The sequence below is a fragment of the Orycteropus afer genome, unplaced genomic scaffold (assembly GCF_000298275.1).
Source record: "Orycteropus afer afer isolate SDZICR_OR568_19922 unplaced genomic scaffold, OryAfe1.0 scaffold00392, whole genome shotgun sequence".
Taxonomy (NCBI): domain Eukaryota; kingdom Metazoa; phylum Chordata; class Mammalia; order Tubulidentata; family Orycteropodidae; genus Orycteropus; species Orycteropus afer.
Window position 1 is genome coordinate 1,677,143 of NW_006921979.1, and position 7,244 is coordinate 1,684,386.

Genomic DNA, 7,244 nt, shown 5'->3' on the forward strand with positions numbered 1-7,244 from the left:
TTCTGTCCATACAATATTCTTTTAAACAGTAACAGCTATGTTTTAGGCACCAAGAATGTAATGATTATTAAGATAAATTCCCTGCTTTCATGTGACTTACATGCTAGGATAACTGTTATTCTCCGTTACATTAAACTTTTTATTTTCTTCATTAAAAAACAAAGCAGTTGTCATGGAGTTGCTTCTGACTTACAGCGACCCCATGTGTACTGCAGAGTAGAACTATGCTCCATGGGGTTTACAAGGCTGTGACTGTTAGAAAGCAAATCACCAGGCCTTTCTTTCAAGACACCTTGGAGTAGGTTTGAGCTGCCAACATTTCGGTTAATAGTCAAGGGCTTAGCCATTTTTGCCATGGAGAAACTCCATTATTTGCTTTATCAATGATCAAAATATGTACTTAGCTTGTTTTTTCATTTGCCTCCTTCTCTAGCATGTGTAAGAAATATCAGGACAGAGACCCTGTTTGTACACTAGTACATCCCTAGACTAATACAGTGCCTAGCACAGAGACTGGTGTTTACTTCCAAGAAACAATCATTTGACCAAAGAGTTCCAAGCCTAAAAGTTTAAAAGTCTCTGCACTGAACTGCCACAATGTTGTGCTAGAACCATCCACTGCAGAGTGGATGACACATTTTATTCATTTAGAAGTTCATGTTCTTAAAACTTGAAAGACAGTCAAGCCCAGCTAAAAAGTCTGTTAAAGCTAGAATGTGATGTTTCTCAATTTATCTTTCTGTTTCTTTAAAAACAGAAAGGAGCTTAGCAGTACAAATGACAAACCACCTAAGTTTATCTCTAGGTTATCTCTATTATGGTAAGATTATTCATCTGAGTTCCTGAGCAACAGATAGAATGTCTCCCCCAGTTGAGCAACCTTTGTCTGAAATTTAACTCCAAGTACATTTGGTATTATTATGAAGTATAAACAAATCTTTCTAATTAAAAAAATAATGGGGAAACTCCTGTGGAACTACCACATGTTAAAATGACTCTGTACTTCCCACGTATCTCCAGATGTCTATAGTTTCACAAGAGTGAACACCCTCCTTTAAAATAATTTTAATGGGTGGGCTCAACTCAGTTACCAACAATGGACAAGGGAATAAATACTGAACGAGGACTAAAAATTAAAGTTAAGATACCTTCAATAGGCTGTCTTCCTGTGTATTTCCAAACTCTGTGCCTCTCTAAACTGCACATAGCCAGAATAATTAAACATGTTGACTGCCTTTGTATTAATCTGTGTAACATTCCTGAGTATAAAAAAGACTCAAAATTGGGAGGTTTCAAATCTCTGCTTAACTCCTGGGGGTATAAAAGGCTTCATTACATGATCTTTTTCTCTTTTTTTATTCTCTAAATAGACATTAGAATTGTTCCTGAACTGTTTAATAACAGGGACATTTACTAGAACTTTTTATTTCTTAGGAGCTCTGGTGGTGCTAACTAGAAGCCTGGCGGTTCAAATCCATCAGCCACTCCTCGGAAGGAAGGTTGCACAATCTACTTCCATAGGGATACCACCTCAGAAACCCAAGGAGGGGTCGCTAAATAGACACTAGAATTGTTCCTGGACTATTTAACAAGAGGGACATTTACTTAGAACTCTCTTATTTTTTAATGGAGGGTGGGAGAGCATCTTCTGCATGTACTCTTTTCTGTTAATATGTGTTGGGTCAGTATTTGTGGGATGAGGTGGGGAACCACTTTAGGTCTGTCAGTAAATAATTCTATTACACTCTTTACTGCCTGAAAGATACCAACTTCTCTGGGGCTCCCTTCTACATTCTAGTCTATCTTGAGCTATGGCACAATGAGGTCCTCCAGTTCTCTCTCTCCAAGTTATATTATTTACCACAAAGCTAGTTTTAGAAAAAAAGGTTTTTGTAAGAAAATTATTTCATCTTCTTGAGGGACTGAATAACTTATGTACAATATACATATATACAATATATTTACAATATGTATTTACATACTCACATAGAAGCCCCTGGCTGGTGCAAATGGCAAACATGCTTGGCTACTAACCAAAAAGATGGAAGTTCAAGTCCACCCAGAGGTACTTCAGAAGAAAGACATGGTGATCTGCTTCTAAAAAATCAGCCATTGAAAACTTCAAGAAGCACAGTTCAACACTGACACCCATGGAGTCGCATGAGTTGGCATCACCTTGATGGAAATGGATTTTTAACACTATGATAATAATATATTCTGGAGGTACGAACGGTTAAGAGCTAGACTACTGGCTGAAAGGTTGGAGGTTTCAATCCACCCAGAGATGCCACAGAAGATCGGCCTGGCAATCTGCTTCTGAAAGGTCGCACCCTTGAAAACCCTACACAGCCATTTTACTCACACATATGTGGTTGTCACGAGTCAGAATTGAACTCAGCAGCAACAATATATACTACTGTATAAGGGTATATATAGAAGTATGTGTATGTTCATACGATTCATTTAATAAGCATGAAAAAACTCTTCAGCCTTGTCCCTTACAGTGCCTTCCATATAATAAGCCCATAATAGGGTGCAGGATGCAAAGATGAACAAACCCTGGTCCCTGCCCTCCAGGGGCAACATAGAATTCAGGAAAAGGAGTCTGAGGAGAGTCTAATTCTGGCCTAGGCAGAGTTCCTGGGGGAGGTAACATTTTGAACTAAATCTCAATTGTTGTTGTCGTTGTTGTTGTCATGTGCCGTTGAGTCAGCCCTGACTCATAGCGACCCCTCCTTGGGTTTCCGATTGCCCAACCTTCCTTCCGAGGAGTGACTGGTGGGTTTGAACCGCCAGCCTTCTGGTTAGCAGTCAAGTGCCTTAGCCACTATGCTACCAGAGCTCCCAAATCTCAATTAGCTGAATAAATGATTGAAGGGTCTCTAATAACCCATTCTTTCATTTTGTGCATTTTGCAGGAAAGGAGTCTTAGGTACACATTTGGATAACTGTCTATCCATGTTATTTCCACTGTGATCTTTAAATGTGGTTCTAGTTTGCAAAGCAAGATTCCTACCATATATACTGGGGGAGAAAAAAAAAATCAACAAAAACTAGATAAACAACAAATTGAAAGCTCTTTATTTAAACAAACAGGATTTCTTAATTGGCTTCTTCTACTGAACACTGTGATAGGGTAAACCCTTTGAATGCAGAAACACTATCAGCCTTTGCACTCACTTCATCTTTGCACTCAAAGCCTTTATCTACAGCTTTGAGTAAATTCTCAGTAAGTCTATGGAGCTAGTTTGTAGGCAACTTATTTGAAGTTACAGCATCTTTTTGATGCCATGGAGACTAAGCCCTCCAGTTGAGCTCAACAAAAGTAAGTTATGTGAAAGGTCACAAAGCAGAGAAGTTCTAAACACTGACATGCAACAGTTCTCAAAAAACAAAGACAAAAACATTTTATTATTTTCTTTTTTTAATGTGTAATTTGTGCCTGTTTTATTTTAACACAAATTCAATTTAGGACTTACTAACCTCTTAGCAAACTACTATTATATTGCATTTAATTGCTAGGGAACTAGGAGGAATACCAATTGTTTTAAAGCATTAGACAGGAAGATTTGATTTGATATCCTCTCCCTTACACAAATGCAGGTTGGTATTTGATATATCTTTTTCTTTTTTACCATTTTCAGTTTAAGATTCTTTTTAGCTTAGATTGGGCAGTCTACTTCTGTAGTGATATAAAGGGGTCATGTGAGTAGGATCTGATTCCACGGCAGTGAGTTTGGTTTGGTTTTGGTTCTTACTTTGTAGTACTCTTAGAGAATGGGACATTCTAAAGACACAGGCCTGAAAAGAAGAAACAGGGCTGATGGCAATTATCATCTCTCAACTCTGGACATTGCTGTCCCCACACTGTTATCTCCAGACACACACATTCACTAATTAAGAACAGAAACTAAGCCCTTTAGGATCCTGGCTACCTGAGTGGGTCCTTTTCGACTCTCTGTATCTGTGATTTTTTTAGACCAGTAGGGTCTCAGCTCTACCAGATAATACCTCTTTTCATGTCCAATATTTGTTAACTCCTCCTTTACTATACTGGCCTAAAATTAATAGAAAATAAAACATATTTCCATATATAATTTTGTTCAAAGTAGATATCAAGGAGAAATAAAAAGAACTAATTTATAATGAAATACAGCTTCAACATGTAAAACATGTGGCATAGCTCTACCAGAAGATAGTGAAGAAGTTAGATGACTGTATCTGTACTTGAGAGTCACCATGAACAAATGCAGAGTGATTCAGCTGTGTGGTCACTGGTGAGAAGATTTTCTGACTGTGAACCATCACGCGATCAAGTTCAGTGCAAAAAAAATATATCATTTGCTCTCAGTTTACACAGAGTAGCATTCCTAAAAGGTTCAGTATACATTAAAACTGTGGACGAGAATATTTTGTGTTTGTACATAAAACTGAGTTTGGTTTTAGACTCAGACCTAATTGTAAGTTAGTCTTTATTCTACAGTGCACATTAGAAAATTGTGAGGGGACAATTTTTCATTATGTGTGACTATTCTATGCATTGCTGACAGGTAGCATCCCTGACTCACTAAATGTTCCCCCATGAATGATTTATAAATTATGACTTTAACTCCCCCCTATTCCTAAAATGTCCCCTAGGGGGCGGTACTACTCTTGATGAGAACCACTGTTGTAAATTTCACAGAAGATGGCAGGTTCCTGGGTATGGGTGTTTCATAAATGTGCAAACCAGAATTCCGGCTTTCTCTTTTTGCCTCATAATCAAAGAGTTTTGACATATAGGGGAACAAAAACCCTAATTCTACAATAAAAGATTGAATTCAAACTGTTTTGGATGCAACTGTGAATACTGGAAAATGACCAAGGAATTCCACAGGAGATCACTAAGTACATGAAAAGCATTTAACACAGGCTTTACTTGGATGATAGAGTATGCTTGTCAGCTCTTTCTAAATCAAGAGGAGAGTTGTAGATGGAGGGGTAAGAGAAAATTAAAAGGTCATGTGGAGAAGTTTTCCTTATAGGAAAGATGTGTAAGGGTTCAGTCTTTGGTATAAGACAGACTTTGGCTACAGTTACCCCTCTGTCATTTACTAGCTGTGGACAGTTCACTTTAATCTCAATTCTCCACATTGAATTCGAGGATGATGTATTTTATGCCATTATTAGAATGATTAAGTGAGACATATATGTAAAGTGCCAGGCAAATAGTAAGATTCATTGTTGAATGTCATCACTATTTTAGAAAAAATTTCTAATGTCACTCACTTACTCCTGAAGTATCACCACTTAGATATATTTGAGCTTTGGAATAAAAAAGGTTACCAGATACAAGAAGCGGAGTAACATTCTGTGTTAAATTTTGCATAGTCTGTCTCAATTTCCTCTTTTAAAATTTCATATGACACATACAGGAGAAATCTAAATTGTTTCCTTATAAGAGAAAAAAAAAAAGCCATGTCTTTAAGAAACTCTAAATGATTATAAAACAAGGCTAATAACATTTGATGTCTTAGAAAGGGACTTTGCAGTTTAAGCTAGAGGGGAAGCCTTGCTAAATCAATGACTGTAAATCGCAAGCATATGTATGATAGCTGAAATTCCTAGATCCTGGTGGTTTTCTTGATGTTTAATCCTTAATGTGTGGCTATCTGCATTACAATGAGCATTTATACAGGATCTCCAGCAAAATGGCTTTACCATCACACTTGGGAAATAAGCAGAGTGTGACAGAAAATCAAGTTTTGTGGCAACATTTTACATACAATGTTCTTTCCCAAAAGCAAATGGCCAGCTAAAATCCACCCAGCTAAGGGCAGGAGACAATGAAAGATCTGTGTATATGAACACAGCGCATACCTCTTAAAATCTGAGGGGCAGAAGGAAACCTAAATCATTGTAGGGAGGTTTCTCAGCACCTGAGATGGCATAAAGACTCCAGCAAAGAATTCCATAAGTATCTGTTGGATGAATATGTGGAAGCAAGAGTTCTTGGAGAAAGAAGCATGAGAAAGAAATTGTCCTTTATACTTTAAACATAACAATGAGAAATAGTCACTTAGTTCAAACCACTAATTCCAAGGTTGATTTATGACTAGTATACGTTTTACTAGCAGGGTTTATTTTTAACATACATTTCTTATGAGATGATAAATCAGTATAATTGTTCTTGAAGGCAAGTTCGTCATATGTATAAAATACTTAACACAGCTCTAGACCCAATAATTTTCTTTTTGGAAATGTATCTGTAATAATTATAATAATAGTAGGAAATATGTAGCACTTGCTACATGCCAGGCTCATTCTCATGACCAGGGCCACACAGCTACAAAGTAGAGAATCTGAAATGTGAACATGATAATCCCTCAGTCTTTTAACCTGCCACAAGAGTGCATACAAGTTAAACACCATGGTTCCAAAGCTGGTGCTTTGACAACTTCCTTGTCTTGGTTACAAGGATGTTCATCACAGCACTGTTATAAAACAGGAAAATTTTAGAAACAAACTAAGTATCTATCAGTGAGATATACATTAAACAAATAATCCTACACTGATAGGACACAAAGATTAAGCTTTAGAAATATGTTTGCACAGACAGACAAACATGCTATTTGGCTCAGTGGGGAAAAAGGCACAAAACAGTGCATATGATATGATTCTATTACACGTTTCCTCTCGGTGGTCAAATTTTAATTCTCAGTGCTTTCTTGTATCCTCCAAAATTTCTAAACATACTTGAATTATTCCTTTTGCACTCAGAAAAAATAAATTACTAAAAATACATAGCTCTCTAGATCATACGGGCTAATAAAAATAAAATGCAACTCATCTACATACTCTTAAGTGGATCCCTGAGTGGTGCAAATGGTTAAGCTCTCGATATTGGCTAAAAAAGTTGGTGGTTTGAATTTACCCAAAGGAACCTCAGAAGACAGGCATGGTGATCTGCTTCTGAAAAGTGACAATCCTGAAAATGCTATGGAGTAGTTTTGCTCTGTACACATGGAGCCACCATGACTTGGAACAGACTCAGTGGCAACTAAAAACAACAGTACTCACATTAACAGAAATAAAAAGAACAGATAAAATTAATTCTAAAAATATTTTTATTTAACCTAATATATCCAAGGGAGCTGTGGTATAGTAGCTGAGGCACTTGACTGCTAACCAGAAGGCTGGCAGTTCAAACCCACCAGCCACTCCTCAGAAGGAAGGTTGGGCAATCTACGGCCTTGGAAACCCAA

At 37.2% G+C, this 7,244-nt stretch overlaps 1 protein-coding gene across 1 annotated transcript in view; it reads right to left on the reverse strand.

The window, feature by feature from the left end:
• Nucleotides 1-7,244, reverse strand: part of CPM (carboxypeptidase M) — a 115,826-nt gene that overhangs the window by 99,447 nt on the left and 9,135 nt on the right. The window lies entirely within an intron of this gene.